General features: G+C 32.0%; 1 pseudogene; it reads left to right on the forward strand.

The window, feature by feature from the left end:
• Nucleotides 1–6179: 6179 nt before the first annotated feature.
• LOC129083546 (protein BTG4-like) lies at nt 6180–12327 on the forward strand (annotated as a pseudogene).
• Nucleotides 12328–22782: the final 10455 nt, after the last annotated feature.

Consider the following 22782-nt stretch of genomic DNA (forward strand, 5'->3'; position numbering starts at 1 on the left):
ATATGTAAGAGGCAACCACACATTGATGTTTCATTTCTCTCCCTCTCTTTCTCCTTCCCTTCCCCCTCATTTAAAAATAAATAAATAAAACCTTTTTAAAAAACTTTCTAAAAAAAAGAATTTCAGTGACAGAGCAGTGTATTAATTTACACTTTGGCAGCAGCTCTTTATCTTCTTGATCTTATCAATATTAGTTTCAAGTGATATGATACCATTTCATATATAGTATACAAGTATATACTTCCTTTTCTCACATCTTAATTTTTGTGCTATAGTTATCATACAATTCACTACTACAAATTTCACAAGCTTCTTAATATATAGTTATATTCTTAACAGGAAATTTGCCATAAACTGATGTAAATGATAACAACAAACATTTCATATTTTGCCAGGTAGTTACCGATTGAAGTATCATATTTCCTTTGCCTGAAGAGCTTCATTCCACTTATAACATAGGTCTTCTGATAATTAACTATTTCCGCTGTTTCGTATCTGAAAGCTTTTAATTTCCCTTTAGTTTGAAACATTCTAATTGAATTAAGGAATCTAAGACAAACCCTATAATGTTGAGTTGGTAGTTTCTTTTCTATTTTTTTCTGGACATTTAAAGATACTTCTGTACTATATTCTGGTTGTATTTTTTCTAACAAGGTCTCTGTTGCCATGCTTACTTTAGTTCCTCTGTACATACATATCACTTTTCTGCAGATGCTTTATAGTTTGACTCTTTATCATTGATTTTAAGTACTTTGATTATGATGGGCCTTGTAATTATTTTCATATTTAATACATTGTGTTTCTTTGAGATTCTTCTCTCTATGAACTTACAGTTTCATTAAATTTGTTTTTTTCTAAAAAAATTTAAAAAAAGCAGCTGTTATATTTAAAATTTATTTTTTTCAAAGTTTTTGTAACCTCTCTTCCCTGAGGGACTCCAATTACATGTATATTATGCCATTAGAAACAGATAATTTGTGTTATTTTTTTCATTCCTTTTTGTATCCTCTGAATTTCACTTGGATAGTTTTTCATTGCTTTATCTTCAAACTCACTCATTTAGTCTAACTTGCTCTTATTTCTATTTTTTAAGATCTTAGATGTTGTTCTTTCCAGCTTTGAAAGTTTGATTTAGGTCTTTTTGTATACATCTTATGCATAGAAGTATACAAGAAGATGAGTATTTGACATACTCAACCTTTCCTTAAGCTTCCTAAAATTATAGAATGAGGTTACAATAACTGAGGGTCCTTGTCTACTAATTCTATCATCAGTGTAATTTATGGGTTGATTTAAATTGATTTATTTTTCTCATTGTGACTCAGCTTTTGCTGTTGCCTTAAAAGCTTGACAATTTAGATGACATATCAGATGTTTTATTTTTAACATTTTTAGGAGCTGATTATTTTTGTAAAAATCTTCATGCTTTGTTCTGGGAAATTATATTTTTGTAAACCTATGTATATTATTGGACTTTAATTTTGGGGGGACTTTGTTTTAAGTTTTATTATGTTGAGCCAAAGCAACGTTTTTTCTAAGAATATATTTCCTCGTTGTTGAGATAGAATCATCTGAGTTCTCTACAAGTTTCCCTGTGAATAATGAGGTTTTCCACTATGGTTTTTTGGAACAGGAAATATTCGTGATGCTGTGTGAGTTTTGTAATTGTTCCCTCTAATCATTCAGATGGTTCTTTACTCAGTGATGGGTAATTTCCCTTTATACATGTACTAATATTACTTAGCAGATGCCTTGGGGCAGAGTTTCATGAGACATTGGGAGATCTCTTTCTGCACAGCTTTGTTCGCTGTGGGACATTGTCCTGTGAACTTTTGCCACCTTGGTCTCTCTGGACTATTTATTGCATCACTCTAAGTCTTGAGAGCAAGGAGCTACACTTGAGTTCTTTCACCTTGAACTGGGTACCAGACACTCTTTTCAGACAATAAGTTGAGATAATTTCAGGATTTTGCTTACGGGTTTTTGTCTCCCTGAGATCGCTGTACTGCATTGCTTAATGTTCAGTGTGTTGAAACCAGTCTCATATACACAGGGGTGTGTAAAAGTAAGTTCACAGTTGTAAATGCCATTGTTTTGAGTTAATTCAGCTATTTTAATAATCATAACCTGCATATTTTTCTGTATAAAAATGTAAAGCTACTTTTGTCTACCCCTGTATACAAATATATATTTGTAAGTATATAAATACATATAGTCTCCTTTTTTTTTTAAGTTTTTTTAGATAGGACAGTAAAGCTGATTCTGTTATTTATCTCTACAAAAACAGAATTCGAAAACCTTTCTGTTTTTCTTTCAAGACTGTTGAAGTGTATATTATATTTACGCAGTAGTTCTTCCCTTATCCATGGGGGATACCTACCAAGATCCCCAGTGGATGCCTGCAGCTATGGATACACCGAACAGAGGAATGATTCATATTCTGGGTTGGAACACGCAATCATGCCACTCAGAATGGTGTGCAATTTTGAAGTTACAAATTGTTTATTTTTGCAATTTTTTATTTAATATTTTTGGACCACCATCTTGTTTATTATTTTTTAAATATTAAAAAAAAACAACTACACCTTTTGCTGCGATTTGAAATAAAATCGTTGGAAAATACTTCCAAATAAGTAAAAGAGAAGTGGAACATCTCTTTGACCAATGGAAAGTATAATTCTGCCTCTGATTATCCTCCTGACCAACATCATGTGTTCAGTAGAGTATTGTGCCTGTAAAGCAAATTCTCCATCATGCCACAAAAGTCCTTTTTGATCTCTCTCTTCTTCTCAGATAATAGTTGAAGATTTCTTGCAATTACTTTGTGACAGATTAAATTTTTCAAGGTGTTGGTAATAGAAAAAAATTAATAAATATATCAGGGAAGGCAGCAAGGTAGTAGTCATAAGCAACTGAGTAGGGCTTTGTGAAATATTAGGCAGAAGGAACATATGAGAGTATAAGGGATTGAACATCTGGATATGGAAAATGAGTTACCTACCTATAGGATATCCCAGTGCAGAAGGTCAAGAAGCAAGGAGATAAATAGTCTTGTCAGACGTTACTAACTTGAGATATAAATTTGAAAAAAATATTAGAATTCATGTCATAAGTTTCAAAGAAGGATGCAACTTGTAATTGTGGGCATTGGAAAATTTCCTGGATTTTCTATAATGTGATTAAAGGTGGTTGAGAATGACTCAGTATGGTTCTATTGACAAAAAGCCAAGATCCAAACCTAAATTACCTGTATTTACATTATGGTAGATGATTGAAGAAGGAAAAATACAGAATTGTTAGTTTTCATTTCCTCTGGGATAAGCTCTTATAAATGAAATAATATTTTTAAAAATTAAAAATGTGGAATGGCTAAAGAAAAACTTCAATTTTAATTCAATATGCTTCTTACTCTTTAAAAATAAATAGAAAATAATTTGCTTCAGCAAAAATATTTATTTGAAAGGAAAAGATGTAAAAAATTAAAACATTAAGTATAATACATTTTGAGAAGTGAATAAATATATTATGAAGGCAAAGTAAAAAATGTGGATTCCAGTTGGTTTATTTCAAAGATATTTTGCAGTAGTCATTAAAGTAAGCCTTAAAGACAACCCTTTAGGATTCAGTGTCAACTTTTCACTTTCAATATCCTCTTTGCCTGTTTTTATTTCCATCTTCTTGCACTTCATACGATCTCCAAAGTCCTGTTCTGAGTGTAGATGAAAAACCAATAGGAACATTCAGACCACACAATGTTAGAAAAACTGATCATTCTTGAATAAGTCAGTGTTACTTCTTCCAGTGAACTAGTTTATTACATCACTTAGAGAGAATAAAGAATTCAGTTACAAACCACATCGATTTTCCCCTGAAAATAACAATGTTTTTATGCAATCTTTTCAGAATATAGATTTTATCTGATATCATAATCTGAGTGAATTTATAGTCTAAGATTACTTTGCTAGTCTGACTCCTTAAGATGCAACAAAATAAAAGTGTGTAAATGTAATTGATATTCAGCTAATTAATTTTTAAACTATTTTCTTTATCATAGGAGAAAAATCGAGTAACATCTAGAAAGAAATATATATAATCATGAACACAAGGAGAGAAAACTATGTATTACTTTATTTTCTTTTCTGGTATTTTACGTTGTGTCAATTATAATTTCATATAAAGTTTCCAGGAATCATATTCACTGGTTTAAAGTCAATACTCCAAAGAAATTTATTCTTTAAAAAATTTTCTACCATTAAATGAGTGATTTTATATGATTGTTATCAACTTGGTTTTTCCCACATCTACAAAGCCACTACAGTCAACATGTCAGTGTTTAGTGAAAATAACCCTTCATCAGAGTACCTAGATTCATACACAATGCTGTTTCACCATTAAGTTGAAGACTTGATTTGTGTGCCTTTGCAACTCTGAAATTTCCTACTGTTTTCCAACCTTTCAGTGATTAAGAACAAAGTAAAGAAAAGAGAGTATCAACTAAAAAGCCATGTTCTAAATGAACACTTTTCCTTCTTTTTCTTTTAAGAAATAATGGGAATTACACTGCATTAAAAAAATTACACTATATTAAAAATTACACTATATTAGAAGCCTTTCTCCTTAGCTGCATGAAGATAGAAGAATATATATATTAGCTTCAATAAAAGCTTTTTAAAAAAATTTTAAAGGAATTTAAAAAAGTTTTTAAAAGGATCTGTAAATTAAAGGTCTTCACATAACAAAAGAAGATCTTGATCCAAGTCTGTCATTATTCACCAGATTGTCTTAATAAAGGAGAAAAAGACACTCTAAATGTGCTTTCTAAAACTGGGAATTAATATATTTATTGTAGAGTTTTTTAATTAAAAATTATTTAATGGGAAAACCTTTTTAATTTGGCAAGTTAAAATCATGCATTTCTTTGTTCCTTAAAACTAATTTATTTAGATTGAAAAGATAAGAGTATATGATTATCTAGTGATACCTCAGTTATATTCTGTTTAGGAAGGTACAATACCCTTCATGGGAGGCCCGTTTTTGTCCCTGATCTTCTTATTCTCTCTTTTCTAAATTCAAGGAGAATGGCATTCCTCTTTGTGATTTTTTTTTTTGCTGCTTTATTTTATTGTATTTCTACTGCGTTGAGGCAGTTTTCTGGCAATTTAGTACTCAAAAAATTATATAGATTTTAAAAATACTTTTAAAAAAGATATACTATGGGCATTGTATAAACACTTTTTAATATGTTAAAGAGATATTACACTATGGACATTGTAAAAATTTGTAAAAATTTACAGTCAGTTAAATGTAAATTCTGTTGTTAAAACCTAGAGTCCTTCAATAAGTCAAGCTCGCCTCCTTCCTGAGAAGTGAGGTTTCTATATCAAGCCCTGTATCTCCACTGTCTCTCCTGTTCTTGATGATGAAAAGCATGTATTTGATTCCCTTAGAAGACTCCATTATGTTTGCATTTAAGCACAATATCAAGTACATTTTTACCACATTGATCATCTGACTTTTTCTAGATCTTAAGTGTTTTTCTTACATGAATGTTTAATTCTTGGGACTCTTCAGACATTTTCTCCTGTCCTTACTCAACTTCATTTTTAGTTTAAAATTTGTTTAATATGTTTTCCCTTCTAAAGTGTCTGAGACAAAGACTTCCATTTGTTTAATAACTGTGTCACAATATTTCTTAGTTTCATCACCTGAATGTGTGCAAGATCATTGGATGCATGAAGTATAACTCTTTGGCCTGACAGAATATGGAAAATATAATTTTTATTTTGTTACAGATAAGATTTCATCACATATAACATCAAGAAAAATATGAAATATTAATCTTTAATTCTTAAAAAATATGTATTTTTGATGGGCAAACTGTTTCAGACTCTTTTTCATATTCAAAAATCGTTTACAGAAAAGGTGCTTATTTTGTTAATGCTGTATATTAAAATACCAAAACCTTATCATAAACACTTAATATACACACCCAGAAATTTATAGTTCAATACATTTACATAAGAAAATAAAAACACTTGGTACTAATTAACTATGTAAAGATGATTAAAGCCCTGGCTAATGTTGTTCAGTGGATTGAGTGCTGGCCTGGGAACCAAAAGGGTTTCCGGTTTAATTCCCAGTCAGGATACATTCTTGGGATGTTGGCCAGGTTGTGGGCCATGTTCCCAGTTAGAGGTAAGTGAGAGGCAACCAAACATTGATGCTTCTCTTTCTCTTTCTCCCTCCCTTATACTCTCTTTAAAAATAAATAAATAAAATATTTTTAAAAAATGATTAAAAAGTGCTAAGAAATAACCTCTGATTTAATCAGCAGTAAGTTTATTTAAAAAGTTAAAAAAAGGGAAGGAAATGATACAATCATTTTTTGTTAAAAAGGGTATTAAAGAAAAATGTTCTAATTCTCGAAATCTATGGGCAATATACTTTCTGCTGGTCTTTTAATTATTGCAGAGGAAGCTGTGAAAATGGGCCCACCAGGAGTGTGGATTTATCATTATTCATATAGAATAGAAAAGTTCGCTTAAGTTTTTAAGATATATTATTGCATGAGAAGTAAAGGCCTAATAAGCAGTATAAATGGGGTTTATGTTGCTCTGGTACATGGTCAAATGCTAAGCAAGAACATTAAATATTGCACACACAGAAATGTGTGTTGGCGAGGGAAGCGGACAAGCACCTGCAGATGCTGCCATGTGAAAAATAATATTTTGAGTATTTTATGAGATAAAAATCACATTGGATCATTATCCACATTTATTTTTGAGACGTCCAAAAGATTTGTTGGTAAACACTTTTTGTTTAGACAGAAACCTTACATTGTCACAAGACATGTCACATTGAACTGTGGTATTTCTGTGAAAGCCAGGAATATAGACTAAGGTAACTACAAAAGCAGTAAATATTAATATATTGTCCATCTAGCCTTATGAGAGAGTTTTAAGTTTCATTAGTTTTTATTAGAATTATGACAACTGTCCCAGTTTATTTTCAGAAGCTTGACTGCCCACTTGCTCATGTATTTTATCAGGGGAAAAGTTCTGATTCAAAAGTACAGTTCAAAATGACCAAAGGCTATCATTTGTAAGAGGTTGTGGATACCAAAAGTTACACATTTCTACCATGTTTATTGAGTTAAATTTATCTTCTTCCAATGGAATGCAATGCATTTCACCTGCATTGTATCTCCTTTACACATATATATGTATTTTTCAAATTGTTTTTATTGTGCTTAGACTACTCCCTCACAATTATTTAGTTATTCATACCCCATAATAATGATCTTGACCTTGAACTTGATCAATAATAAATCCTTAGACCTGACAATATCTCATAATCTAAGCACTACAGAAATATTTTAATGTAATGTCTAAGTAATAGATTAGAATTTATTCTTTAATATAGGTTCAATAACTGAGTTTGATTTTTGAAAAACTATTGAATATTAATGGTTTCTCTCCTTCAAGTTTTAAATCCAAAAATATGTTATGGTTAAATTTACTGGTACTGAAGTTCATGAAATGTAAAGAAGATTTTTCTGATAAGAAGATGGTAGATAACTTGGTTTCAGATAAAATATTTTCATGACCATGTAAACTAATACCATTATTTTCTGACATTAATTTTTTTCAACTTAGTTTTCTTAATGAGAAAAACACAATTGCTGCTATGAGTCTTAACATATTTTGAAATAGTTTAACAAAATTTATTAAGTTTTAATACTTAATCCATAGATTGTGAAGATACCAAAAAATGCAAATTAAACACAAATTTTACAGTTGGAAAACCACGCAGAAGTATAAAGCTACTTCTAGAATAAGAAAAAATTCATTTCAGTATGATAAAGGTATACTATGATTTGGAGCTAAATGTGGATATAATGGATAGGAAATATACTTACATTAGTAATGTTATTTGCTTCCTAAACAGTAAAACAAAAGGAAACACTATGACACTATAACATTTTACCAGCACTCTATAAATTTCTGGAACTCATTTGTGATATTTTATTAGACATCTTAATATTCTGTTATTGAATTGCTTTAATGGCATCACCGTCTGCGCCCTATTACTGACTTCCATGAGCAGCATGAGACAATTGGTTTTTTTGTAATGCAGTTTTAGATCAAAGGTTTATCATATAAATAACTGTCGATAGGAGTAGATAATTCAGATGAGATTTCCCTTATTTATTAGAAATAAAAATATATCATGATTTTACAAAGCATCTAATTGAAAATACTGCACTATATGTATACTGCTTCTCATTTCACTTTTTCAGAGTTCTGCTAGTATTTTCAGTATATCTTACAAAGATACAATAATAGCAAAACAATGTCTTTGTGATCTTTATGCTCAATGTTGTAGATAAACTGTTTGGAAATTTCCCGCTTTGTAATTATAAAAATAATTAATGGTAAGTGAGTGTAGAGTTATTATGAAAATTGATAATGGCATTTGTAAAAAAATTACAGATATTAGCATACATAATTAAACTCTTTTTGTGTTTTATAGATAGTTAACTGTACCTATTACTCATATTCTGTGCTAATCTTGCAATGTACATACTAGTTTCTTACTGGCTAAATTATAATGCAATTTCACATAGGCCAAAGATTACCTTAAACACTGAAATAGTCATATTTTTATAATTTTTGTTTTTAAACCTTACTTTTCTGTGAGGAAAAAATAAAGAAAATAAATCTAAGATATAATGTTTCTAGTCAAAGAAATTGAAACCAGTCAATATTGGTAAACTATTTTAAAGCATACAAAATTAATCACCCTTAATAAAAAAAAAACTGTAATACTGCTAGCCCCTTTTATAACTGTATTCAGTAAAGCGACTTTGGATTCTACTTCTTATAAGAACATTGCAATTTTATATTAGAGTTATAATCAAAGGGAAATGTTCTACTGACAATATCAAGAATAACATTTGCTTGGCCAATGAAAGAATCTCCTGAATTTGCTACTAACCAAACATAGCATAATTTATTATAAATGTTATCAAATTAAAAAGAACAGAAAATTATCAGTGCAATAATTAGTAGGATGTTTCATCTTTATTTAAAATAGTTATATTGATGAGTTACATTCTTATTGTGCTTAGATAGGCACATTGATGAGAACATTATACATTACAAAATGCTTTATTTTCAGGTTTACACTAGGGAATAGACAAAAACTGCACAGAATATAACGCACATAATGTACTTATGTGGATGAAATATGTCTTTGCTACTGTTTTCCACACTATATATTTTGTTTGTTTATTTGTTTTATTTTGTTTTCATAGCAAGCTATGAAATGGTCATATGCTTATATTCTTTAAGGTGGTGCTAGCACACATCCTTTGTCCCTGAAAGTTTCCCCATAAAAATAATGGTTTTTGTTAGATCGGCTGTGGACTTGTAGTTTTCAGAATTAGATGAATTTTAATATGCATACATTTTTCTTGGTAATTTATAAATGAATCTTTTATATTCACTCAGTTTGGTGTTTATGGACCTAACATAAATCATATAACCAGTTTTAAGTTTTTAAATATTCTGATATACTATTGAAATACAGACAATACAAACAATAACTCTTTTTTTCCTTAAATATTTAAATTAAATTTATTGAGCTGGTATTGGTTAAGATTGTATAGGTTTCAAGTGTACACTTCTATAATATGTCATCTGTATATTTCATTGTGCCCATCACTCAAAGTCAAATCTTCCATCACTTTATATTTGACCCCCTTTAAATAGTCAATCAGTGTTTTATCTTCAAAATGTACTTCTCTCTTGTGTTTGAATTTATTCTCAGAGGATTTACTTAAAAGCAAATATTAAGGCTCGCTGGGAGGGTAGCTGTTTTTTCAGTACCTCTTTGATCCTTCCTTGGAGTCTGTTGAAAGCAGGATAGAGGGAATGAGCCAAATCTGACATAATTCGGCTGAAGCTGAATTTTCCTTAATCAAGTCTTATAGGGGACACAAAAGCACATAATTTTCTTTTAAACCGAGGCACTTAAAAACAATTTTGAAAACCTAATAAATGATGAGACAAAATAGTTTATTGAGTAAACATGAAAGGAAATGCACCAAAATGACTCTTCATAGTCATCATTTGAGTAAATAATATATGCAAGACATTTTATTAAAATCTTTTGTCAAATTTCTCATTATAAAATTACATCAAGGATACCTCCATGTCCCTTGGAGGATTAATTTTTACTTTAGTAAATATTCTTACACTGCCACTTTTATATAACATTTAAAATAAAATACGTTAAATATGGAACACTGTTTTTTACTTATTAAATTAATAAGAATTAAAATATTTCTTAAAAATGTAATGATAAATCTCATTTAAAATAAGATAAAGGAAAATTAAAGCTATTATATAGGTAGTAAGCAGAATAATATCTCTTCTCAAGAGATGTCTGTTTCCTAATTGGAAGAGCCAGTGAGTATATTAAGTTTCACAACAAAGAGGGATTTAGGTTGCATATAGAATTAAGGTTGTTATTCAGCTGACCTTCAAATCAGCAGATTACTTAGGATTGTCCAGAAGAATCAAAATGAATTGCAAGAGTACTTCAAAGTGGAAGTGGGAGACAGAAGAGAAGAGGGGGTCAAAGTAAGATGTGACTACCAAAGAAAGCTGCAGGAGGTAGTATAGCATTATTAATTAAAATGGCGGAGAGAGGCCATGGGTCAAGGAATGTGGGCATCATCTAGAAGCTTGAAAGGACAAGGAGGCAGCCAATGACCTAGAGACTCCAGAAAGGGATGAAGCTCTGCTCACATCTTGATTTATTTTAACATAGTGAAACTCAAGTTAGACATATAAACTATAGAAATAGAAGGTATTCATTTTTTGTTTTAAGTCACTAAGTTGTCTTAAGTTTGTTAAAGCCTCAGTAGAAAACTAATACATTATACATTCTGTGTCATAGCAAAAAACAAAACAAAACACTTTTTAATCCTATATACATGTATGTGTGTGTATTAGTGTATATGAATTATGTTTTAATGTTTTATATATAAAATATAATGTGAATTGACAAAAACTTTAGTTGAGTCAATTTGACAATACTATTCAAAATTTAAAATACTCCCATTGTCTCATCAATGTCATTTTTGGGAGTTTATCTTAAAGTTACATTTACATGTATAGGGAATAATAGATGCACAAAAATGTTAATTTAAGAAAAAACTTTAAACTAAAAAATTTGAACTAACAATATAAATGAAGAGATAATTGCTTTATCACCTTTGCGTTTGTGTGAGTGTATTGTTTTCATAGACTTAATATCTAAAGCTTCGACAAAAGATATCTCCAAAAGATGGAGACTGAGTCAAGGGTTAATTAATTTTAAAAGTATAATTTTTGCAAATTTGAATATTATACCATGAACAGAAACAACTTTTAGAAGTGGGTTGGTAAGTTGAAAAATTAATGATATTGTGTCATAAGGTGCAGGGTTAATGGATGTGAGAGTTGTAAATTTAAAGAATAACTGATCTTCTAACTCCATTCTACTTTTTGTTGAGGCTAAATAGCTTTTGCTGACCTCCTTATTGATTTTTTATGAATCATGAGATTCAAGAAATTTAATCTTAATTGCAACAACAGTTTCTTTGTCATAAGTTCAGTGGGAAAAAAACATAGTAAGCTGAATAAACATAATTGAATAAAATAAAAGATTTTGTAGAACGATTAATGTCAATTATGTTCAAAACAGAAAGTTGCTGGTACTTTGACTGCCCTTCTAATGGGTAAGTCTTCAGGTGTACAAACATAAACACTTAGAATAAAGATTCCGTTCTAGAAAAGGCTTATGCTGAAACTGAAGTGGATTTTTCTAACCTAGAATTTCCAAAGGTAATGACCATAAAATGCGATCACTTTGAAGTGTGCTGTATGTTAGGTGAGAAAAATCATCCATTTACAATTGCTTCTTTTAAAGCCAGTTAGAAGGAATGGAAACTCTCCCAACAAATCAGTTATGCTGTCAGTAAATCTGTGTTAGACTACTCCTCCAGCATTTCCTCCAATGAAGAAGGTTGTAACAGAAAACCACAGATACTTCTTACAGTCAACAATTCTAAGATTATTTATCACATTGAAAACTTGAAACAGCCCGTTTAATATTGGTTCAAAATCCCTCTCAAAAGATTATTGTGATGGCCATATGGGCCTCCTAGGAAATATGTTGCATAAGAATCTTAAAGGTAGTATGGTGGCTATACACAGGGTGAACAGTTACCAGTGGGCCAAGAAAGTCAATAATACACAATTATTGAGGACTTGGTGAGATAGAGCTCAGAGGAGCAACTTTATTATCTCTGAAACAAAAATGAGTTAGGTTGAGAGTCTCATGATATAGAAAAAATAACTGCAATAGGGACTAGGGTCATGATGATGAATCATTGCAGAGATCATGATTATATTCTTAGCTATGTTTTTAATTCTTATTTATTAATATTATATGAAATCTTATGTAACATTAACAAATGTACCCAATAAGATAATAGAATGAAGATACTGTTCTGTGATAAGTCAATGAATTATGAAGAGTAACAGTTTAAATAAGCATATGTGTTTTAAAAGTAATTTTTAAGACATAATATACTATTAAGTGCTTAGAACCTTTAAAAATATTTGGACAATGCATAAACATTCCTATGAACTTCAATTAATAAGGATTGAGATTCATAAATGCAAATGTATCTACTAAGTCAAAATACTTTTATAGATCTCGAAATTCTTGCCATATGCTTAAAAATGCTGTAATTGACTGGTGCTCTGAAAAAAAATAGAATATCACAACAAAATTTATATACAATTTCATATATTATATATAATCTTAAACATAAGCTTATTTCTGGTAAAACTTTTCATTGAAAACTAAAGGGGAAATATTCTTAAAGCAACGTTTTTTCACATAAAGAGTTAGAAAGAATTAGGAGAGCTGAACCTCTTCCTATTCCATACAGCTTCCATGCTTTCAGAAAAAGCAATTTTAAATGTGTTGCAAGGTCAACAGTGGAATATAAAACAGTTAATCCACATTTTCCAGTTTAGTTTCACTGTAGAATTATACACATTCATAGTAGAAAAGATGCAAAGGAGAAATAGCATCTGCTCAGCTTTAGGCTTGATCAAGGGAAATTAGTTTCATCAACAGATGTAAATGTTAATTACTTATCATTAGACACAACAGAATCTTAGGGCCAAAGGAAGCATAAATGTCAACTTGTACAGCTTGTTTCTGTATAAGGGTTTGGATAGCATCATCCTTAGTTATTTACTCACAATCAAACAACAAACTACAGACAAAACTAGACCTTGAATACATATTTGCTTATTCCTAATGAAATAAGAATCTCATATTTGCCTGCTCAATATCAATTAATTTGAGAGACTATTTCCATTCTACTACACATGTTTTGGATTGTCCAACAATTACAGATCCTCAGATGCAAAGAATGGGCTCATAACCTAAATTTTTATTGAAGCAGTTTATCTGGGGGGGAATTTTATTTTACTAGTGACTTAACGGGGATAGTAGTTGTTTTGAACTTGACAGTATCTTGAAGAAAGTTTTCATACATCACAGCTATTAAAAACTAAAACTGCTATCCTTTTATGCTATTACTGAAATAATTAACCATGTCTTGTCTTAGGTTACCTGAAAGTGTGTGGATTCTGAGAACGTAACTTAGGGGTCCAAGAAATATCTCTTAGAAATAAATTCAAAGGAAGTTAGAAATCAAACACAAAAAAAGGATGTGGGGTGGTTGTTTAGGGCAGCATGGTGATATATAGGCAGATAGACAGATGGAGGAGGGATGAGTGGATGGCTGGATGAACAGATAAACAAATAAATGAATGAAAGGATGATTGAAAAGTGTTCTTGGCATATATTCAAAATTTTAACTTCAAATATTTAATGAATTCTCAAAACTTCTGTGATTATAGAATAAATATTTCTTATTCATGTGTAATAATACATTATAAAGTTAAATTCGGAAACTGATGCTACAACTTACAAACCGCCAAGAATCTCTTAGGTGACATTAAATATTTTGATCAGGACACACCTAACAGTTGGATTGATTTACAAACCTTGTCAAACAGACCTTAATTTACCTGCTGAAGAAGCCATCTGTCTTTTCTAGGGGAAATGTAGTAATCCCCTAACAACAAAGCAGGCACTATTTCTCTTGCTGATATTTAAAACAAGGCAAACATGCTTAATCAGAGAAGCTAGGAATGTCACAAAGAATTATAGGAATCTGATTTCTTCAACTATTAGGTAATATGCATATACAGGATTTTAAAGATACTCATGAAAGAAAACTGAAACATATCTTTGGTTCTAAATGATGTGTGTGTATGTATGCATGCTTTTGTTTGTCTTTTTTTATCCAAGGAAGAGATACAGAGACATACGGAAGGATGCTCGGCATCTCTAGCCATCAGAGAAATGCAAATTAAAACCACCATGAGATATCACTTCACACCGGTCAGAATGGCCATCATAAACAGATCAACAAACAACAGGTGGTGGGGAGGCTGTGGAGAAAAGGGAACCCTAGTCCACTGCTGGTGGGAATGCAGACTGGTGCAGCCACTGTGGAAAACAGTGTGGAACTTCCTCAAAAAGCTAAAAATGGAACTGCCTTTTGACCCAGTCATTCCACTGCTGGGATTATACCCTAAGGACCCCAAAACACCAATTCCAAAGTACCTATGCACCCCAATGTTCATAGCAGCACAATTTACAATAGCCAAGTGCTGGAAACAACCTAAGTGCCCATCAGTAAATGAACGGATCAAAAAACTATGGTACATTTACACAATGGAATACTATGCAGCAGAAAGGAAGAAAGAGCTACCACCCTCTGCAACAGCATGGATGGAACTGGAGAACATTATGCTAAGTGAAATAAGCCAGGGGGCGAAACACAAATACCACGTGATCTCACCTATAAGTGGAACCTAATCAACGAAACAACAAGCAAGGAAAATACAGCTAGCAACACTGAAATAAAAAAGAAACCAACAGAATCAAGAGGGAAGGAGGTGGCCGGGAAAGGGAAGGGAAGGGCCAATTCAAAGAACATGTATAAAGGACCCACGGACAAAGCCAAAGTGAGAAAGGATTGAGGGAGAGGGGCAGAGGAAGGTGGTGGTGGGAAAATGGAGGCAAATGTTTTTGAACAATAAAAAAATAAAATTTAAAAAATAATTTCTTTTTATAGTATTTATTCCTTTACCATTTCGTCCTCTTACAACCCCTCCCCTCACAATCACCACACTGTTGTCCATGTCCATAAGTCCTTTTTTTTTTTGCTCCCTCCCCCCAACTTTTTACCCTCCCCCACCATTCTTTAACCAGAGCAGGAACATGTTATATTTCAAGTAAGTTTCTTGTGGACTCACTTTAGTATTTCTAGAAACCTAAGCCTCTCTGACTCATAAAATCAGATTGCTAGCCAGGCTGTGTCAAGTTCCCATTCACTCTGTTTGGCCTGAACTTACTAAAAGTGCAGCTTTAATCACAGGGCTCTGCTTATTTGTTTCCCTTTGCTCATGGATCACTGCTTATATTTCCTACTGACCAGTGCCTAAAAACCACACTTTGTATGTTTTGTCTAGCTTTTTTTTTAACTATTTCAAGTGGGAGACTGCATGTTTTGTTATTTTATCATGGAGGGAGGGAGATAATTTGATGTTATATTTTGACTTTCGTGTTTTCTAAAGATTCAGATTTTCAATCAGACTCATACAATCTAGAGTTCTTATGCTGTATTTAGCCTTACTACCTATTTCAAGAACGTAAGCAATTGCAATATGCAGAAAAGGTGCAGGGCCAGAAACATAGCTCAGCATTTCATTCTGGGCTAGTGAGAAGTATTCTTGCTCAGGTTAATATGTGAAGTCTCTAAGTAATATAAGCAACATCATAATTTTCACACGAGTCATTTGAACATGAAACATCTTCATTTTATCCTTTTGGTTTACGTTACGGTTGACAAATGATGGCCATTTGGCCACATGTGGCCCCCAGAATGTTTTGTTGTTTTTTAATGGCCTATGAGCTAAGAATGGCTTTTATGTGTTTAATTAAACAAAATAGGAAGAGAAGGCTATGTAAGTCAATATATATGGCCTGCAAATCCTTGCATGTTTACTATTTGACCCCTTTATAGAAAAAAAGTTTGCTGAATTCTGGTATACATGATAATCTAAGTAACATGGGCAGAGTAGGTATATACTGCACAAGCATTCCCCCACTAGAAAGCATCATTTGTGTTTTTGCCAGGTTTGTCAGTATCTTTCAAGGAGATTCAGCTAGGTTACCTTCTTTATTTCCTGGAGACATAATCTATATCCAATAAGCAGAGGCAATGGATAAATTAAAAACTTGCTCATTCTTCTTATAAACATTATATTAATTTATTAATTTTAATAATAGATCTATGGGTTATTTTAAATTAATTTTACATAAACTTCATAAAAATGATAAATAACTATTTATTTCTAAACTTTATATTTTGTTTCAACTTGCCAACTTATTCTACTGATCAGAACCCCCAGTAGAGCATGGAATAAAAGTATTGGTAAAAGAAAGACAAAAAATATTTCGTGATTATTTTTTCTTGAATGAATTTCCTAAGTTAATAAATTTTACTATTCAAAGAAACAAAATGTTGTTCTGTCTTATTTATCGAAATATAGAAAATAACATTGAAAATTTCCTTGGTAAATTTTTTATTTACCAAATTTTACTGTAGCTTTTTTTAAAAAAAAATTATTAAAGTATACAAATTTACTCTTAAGCATGATTGTTTGCATTTCTCAAATTCTTATGTGTAGTACTATTATTCCTACTGAAGTCAACTCAAATACTAATAGCTTTTTAAAATATTTATTAGCATTTTCTGTATAAATGATCATGTTTTCTGCACATAAAAACTGCCTTACTTTATTCATTACAAATTTTATACCTCTTGATAATTTTTTCCCTTCTTTCCCTCCATTTTTTTCTTTTTTGCTTTATTGAATTTCTTAGAATCTACAGAAATATATTGGATAGAAGTGATGAGAACTGAAACCTTTGCTTTGTTCTCATTTCAATATTAATATATGGGCTTTAGTTCTTTATTATTAATACTGTTAATTTCTGGTACATCTATTATTTTAATCTTTCCTCTTAATAGTTTATCAATCTTAATTATATTTTTAAACAACTTCTTTTCCCATTGAATTTTACTGTTCTTTGCCATTATTCTATTTCATAGTTTATTTCCTTTTTCTCCCACTCTGCTGAATTCCCACTTCCCCATTATGGTGGAAGTTCAGACTTTTTTTAAATTTAAATTTATGCTTTTTAACATAAGCTTGATACTATGAACATTCCTTCAAAGCACTGCTTTGGCTTTGTTCCACACATTTTGGTATGCTATCATAAGAAAAAAATGCAGACCAGGGCATTTAAATAACAAAAATTTATTTGTACAGTTCTTAAAGTCCAAGATCAAGGTGCTAATAGGGTTGTTTCCTAGAGAGACTTTTCTCTTTAAGTTGCAGGTCCCTTTTTTCTGTGCATGCACATTTCTGGTGTCTTTCTCTTTTTATAAGAATGTCATTTCTATTCAATTAAGACCCTACTCATTGGCTTCATTTAAATTCAATTATCTTTTGAAAAGATCTATTTCCAAATAAAATTAAATCAGGGGTTGGGGCTTAAAAATGAATTTAGGGGACACAAGTCAGTTTATAACACAAATATAGAAGAATTTCTAATTTTGTTTTTATGTAATTAAATACTAGCCTAATTCACATAATCTTTATGATATCAATTCTTGAAATTTTTCTGGAATTGCCTCTTAGCTCAGTTTATGGTGATTTTCTAAACCTTTTTTTTTTATGTGCAAAAATAAACTTTATCCTGTAGTTTTTGTCTACTGAATTGCCAACTCTATAAGAGTCAACAGAGGATAAAATTCTCAGGGTACAAATAGCTCGAGGTGATGACATGTATATTCCAAAATTTCTCTCTTCTCCCTGATCTTGGCATGGTAATTTTTCACTGCATGTTAGCTTTCTGATTCCTTTAAATGTCAGCCCCCAGTTCTCCAACTATTCGTAGGTGAACAATTAGTCTGAATTACCTAGTTATATGTTACAAAAACATTAAAAGACCTTTTTCCTAAATCTTTCTTAGCTGGAGATGCTGATGAAAGAAATCAAATTGAAATTGAACCTATTACCACAATACTAATCTATAAAGAAGGTAGAAATACATAATATCCTCTTAGCTTTAGTCTAAAATATATATTAATGCATTTTTAATTACCTGGGTAACTCTACTTTCAAGAAGAAATGCCCAAAATATTAAATGCTTTAGTGTCTCAGGGTAACACTGATTTCTAAAAATGATAACAGCTGTTTTAACTTTTCTTTACATGTGAATGCATGTGAGGTAGGCAATTATATAAAATTTGCCCCTGTTTGCCCCTGGTTTTTCTAATATAAAGCTGAATTTATCTCATGCTATTTTTCTTCATGCTTGCAATATTTCTGTTCTATACACTACTATTACACAACAAATTATGATGCTGTAAAACATTTTGTTATACCTATGGATTTTTTCTTAAGTCAGGGATTTGCATACAACATCTAGAGATAGCTTTTCTCGGCTCTATGTTTGGAGCTTGAACTGGAAATAATAGCCAGCTTTTTGTACTCATCATTTCAAGCTACTGAAAACCTGCATTGAAGAAACCTGAGCTCCCATTTGTTTTAGATGAGTTGGAACAAATATATATTGAAGAGTCATAGACAATTCAAGGCAACGAAGAGTCATGGCTTTTGTGATTAGACAATGATTTTCAAAAGACTGATCCTGTGATGTCTTTATCTAAACCCTTGCCTTTAAATGATACCTTAATCATATGTCTTCAAGTTTTATATCATGGATGCATTGCCTTCACCTTCAGAGGAGAGAGAAGCATTCTCCTATAAATTCCATAACATAGCGCAGTGAATAAGAAGTATCATTGATGGAGCACTGGTTCTGCCATCTCACTATTGCCAGAAAGAGGTTGAATCAGCTATTCTTAAAGTAATCTGAATATATTTAATGTAGTCTTGAAGACTGAATGCTTAAACTCTTTATTTAAAAACTCTTAAAGCAACTCAATTGATTAGTTAGGGAAGTATTTTGTGATTACAGTGCCTTTGATACTTTACCGAGAATTTACCTTTCTTAAAGTTACACTTTACTGGATCCATTATTAAGGTTTGTGTGTGGGATTAATCAATCAAAAATTTTCTTTAAGAGAAAAATATTATAGTCATGCACAGTAACAAATACTGTCTTTTCTGTATTTTGAAACAATACTTCTCTGATACATACCTTGCTGCTGTTCATTGGCACTTCATTAAATCTATACCTTGCACAGGCAAGTTATTAGATTTTTAAACTTTTATAGGCAAATATCATCTCTTATTAAATAGTTCAAATTACTATTTTGAGGGAAGAGGGGAGGGGAAAGGGAGACAAGGGTCAAGTCAAAGAACATATATCAAGGACTCATGGACAAAGCCAAAGTGGGGAAGGACTGAGGGAGGGAGTTAGGGGAGGGGACAGGGGAAAGTGGTGGTGGGAAGGCAGAGACAAATGTATTTGAACAAAAAATAAATAAATTAAAAAAATAAATAAATAGTTCAAATTACTATTAAAATATGAATTTACCTTTAATATATAAGTACTTTTAACAAAGTATAACTTCAAATTTCCTATATTATGTCTATTAAAGTGTCAATATACTGAGGTCAAGAAAACCCTTGGAAATGTTAATGGAACAATATAACTTCTATTTGGAGATTGTTCCTCATACAACTACTGAGAAAAACCATAACACTGATTAAGACTCTTTAGACTATGAGCAGAGTAAGAAGAAATTTGATTAAGGAGATCTGAAAATTTGATTATGTAAAATGAAAGACTTTCAGTTTGTGTCTTTATTTATCTATTTATTTATTTATTTAATTGTGATTTTTTTCATCACCACTTATTCCCCCATGCTCTCTTCTACCTCCAATAACCCCCTTTCCCCTATAGTCTTTAAATATTGTATAGGACTTTGCTGTTGTTCAAAATTTCCAGCATTTATCAATTTCTGGCATTGCACTTATCTTATAAACTTAAAAACATCAAATAATTTATTTTTTAATTTTTTAAAATTTTTTATTATTCAAATACATTTGTATCCATTTTCCCTCTACCACCTTCCCCTGCCCCTCTCCCTCCTCTATCCTCAATCCTTTCTCACTTTAGCTTTGTCCGTGGGTCCTTTATACATGTTCTTTGAATTGGCCCTTCCCTTCCCTTTCCCAGCCACCTCCTTCCCTCTTGATTCTGTTGGTTTCTTTTTTATTTCAATGTTGCTAGCTGTATTTTCCTTGCTTGTTGTTTCGTTGATTAGGTTCCACTTATAGGTGAGATCACGTGGTATTTGTGTTTCGCCCCCTGGCTTATTTCACTTAGCATAATGTTCTCCAGTTCCATCCACGCTGTTGCAGAGGGTGGTAGCTCTTTCTTCCTTTCTGCTGCATAGTATTCCATTGTGTAAATGTACCATAGTTTTTTGATCCGTTCATTTACTGATGGGCACTTAGGTTGTTTCCAGCACTTGGCTATTGTAAATTGTGCTGCTATGAACATTGGGGTGCATAGGTACTTTGGAATTGGTGTTTTGGGGTCCTTAGGGTATAATCCCAGCAGTGGAATGACTGGGTCAAAAGGCAGTTCCATTTTTAGCTTTTTGAGGAAGTTCCACACTGTTTTCCACAGTGGCTGCACCAGTCTGCATTCCCACCAGCAGTGGACTAGGGTTCCCTTTTCTCCACAGCCTCCCCACCACCTGTTGTTTGTTGATCTGTTTATGATGGCCATTCTGACCGGTGTGAAGTGATATCTCATGGTGGTTTTAATTTGCATTTCTCTGATGGCTAGAGATGCCGAGCATCCTTCCGTATGTCTCTGTATCTCTTCCTTGGAGAAGTGTCTGTTCAAGTCCTTTGCCCATTTTTTAATTGGATTGTTTGTCTTCTTGGAGTACAGTCATGTGCGTTCTTTATATATTTTGGAGATCAAACTCCTATCTTATGTATCATTGGCAAATATATTTTCCCATACTGTTGGCTCCCTTTTCATTTTGCTGATGTTTTCTTTAGCCGTGCAGCAGCTTCTTATTTTGATGGGGTCCCACTTGTTTACTCTTTCCTTAATGTCCTTTGCTCCAGGGGACATATTGGTGAAAATATTGTTGTGTGGGATATCTGAGAGTTTCCTGAATATGTTCTCCTCTAGGACTTTTATGGTGCTGCAACTTATATTTAAGTCTTTTATTGATCTTGAATTTAGTTTTGTGTATGATGTCAGTTGGTGGTTGAATTTCAATTTTTTTTAATTTTTTTGTTATTGTTTTTTTTCTTTTTTTTAAATTTTATTTTAATTTATTTTTTCAAATACATTTGTCTCTGCCTCCCCCCACCACTTTCCCTTGCGCCCTCCCTCCTTTCCTCCCTCAGCTCTTCCTCTTTGGGTTTGTCCATGAGTCCTTGCTATGGGTTTCTTGACTTTCCCCTTCCCTTCCTTTTCCTCGCCCCCCCCCCTTCCCTCTTGTCTCTGTTGATTTCTTTTCCTTTCAGTGTTGCTGGTCTTATTTTCCTTGCATCTTTCTATTGTTGGGTAGGTTCCACTTATAGGTGAGATCATATGGTATTTGTCTTTGGCCCCCTGGCTTATTTCGCTTAGCATAATGCTCTCCAGTTCCATCCATGCTGTCGCGAAGTTTAGTAGTTCTTTTTTTCTTTCTGCTGCATAGTATTCCATTGTGCATATGTACCATGACTTTTTGATCCAATCATCTACTGATGGGCATTTAGGTTGCTTCCAACACTTGGCTATTGTAAATTGTGCTGCTATGAACATTGGTGTGCATAGGTTCTTTTGTATTGGCGCTTTGGTGTTCTTAGGGTATAGTCCCAGTGAATTTCAATTTTTTTTGCATGTAGCTGTCCAGTTCTCCCAACACCATTTGTTGAAGAGTCTATTTTTACTCTACCTTATGCTTCTGCCTGCTTTGTCAAATATTAATTGACCATAGAGACATGGATTTATTTCTGGGCTTTTGATTCTGTTCCACTGATCTATGTGTCTGTTCTTGTGCCAGTCCCAGACTGTTTTGATTACAGTGGTCTTGTAATATAGTTTTATGTCAGGTATTGTGATCCCTCCTGCTTTGTTTTTCTTCCTCAAAATTGCTGCAGCTATTCAGGGACATTTATGGTTCCATATAAATTTTTGAAATGTCAGTTCTATTTCTGGGAATTCCTCATTGGTATTTTAATTGGGATTGTGTTGAATTTATAAATTGGTTTGGGTAGTATGTGCATTTTAAAATGTTAATTTTTCCAATCCATGAACACAGTATATGCTTCCATTTATTCGTATCTTCTTTAATTTCTTTCTTCAATGTTGTATAGTTTTCTGAGTACAGGCCTTTTACCTCCTTGGTTAAATTTATTCCTAGGTACTTTATTTTTCTTGTTGCTATAGGAAATGGGTTTTATTTTTCCTGATTTCTGATTCTAATATTTCATTGTTGGTGTACAAAAATGCCTTCAATTTCTGAATATGAACTTTTTATCCTGCTGTTTTGCCAAATTCACTTATTAGATTGAGTAG

This window comes from Pteronotus mesoamericanus, unplaced genomic scaffold (assembly GCF_021234165.1).
Source record: "Pteronotus mesoamericanus isolate MK-2021 breed Mesoamerican mustached bat unplaced genomic scaffold, CSHL_Meso_final scaffold_167, whole genome shotgun sequence".
NCBI lineage: Eukaryota > Metazoa > Chordata > Mammalia > Chiroptera > Mormoopidae > Pteronotus > Pteronotus mesoamericanus.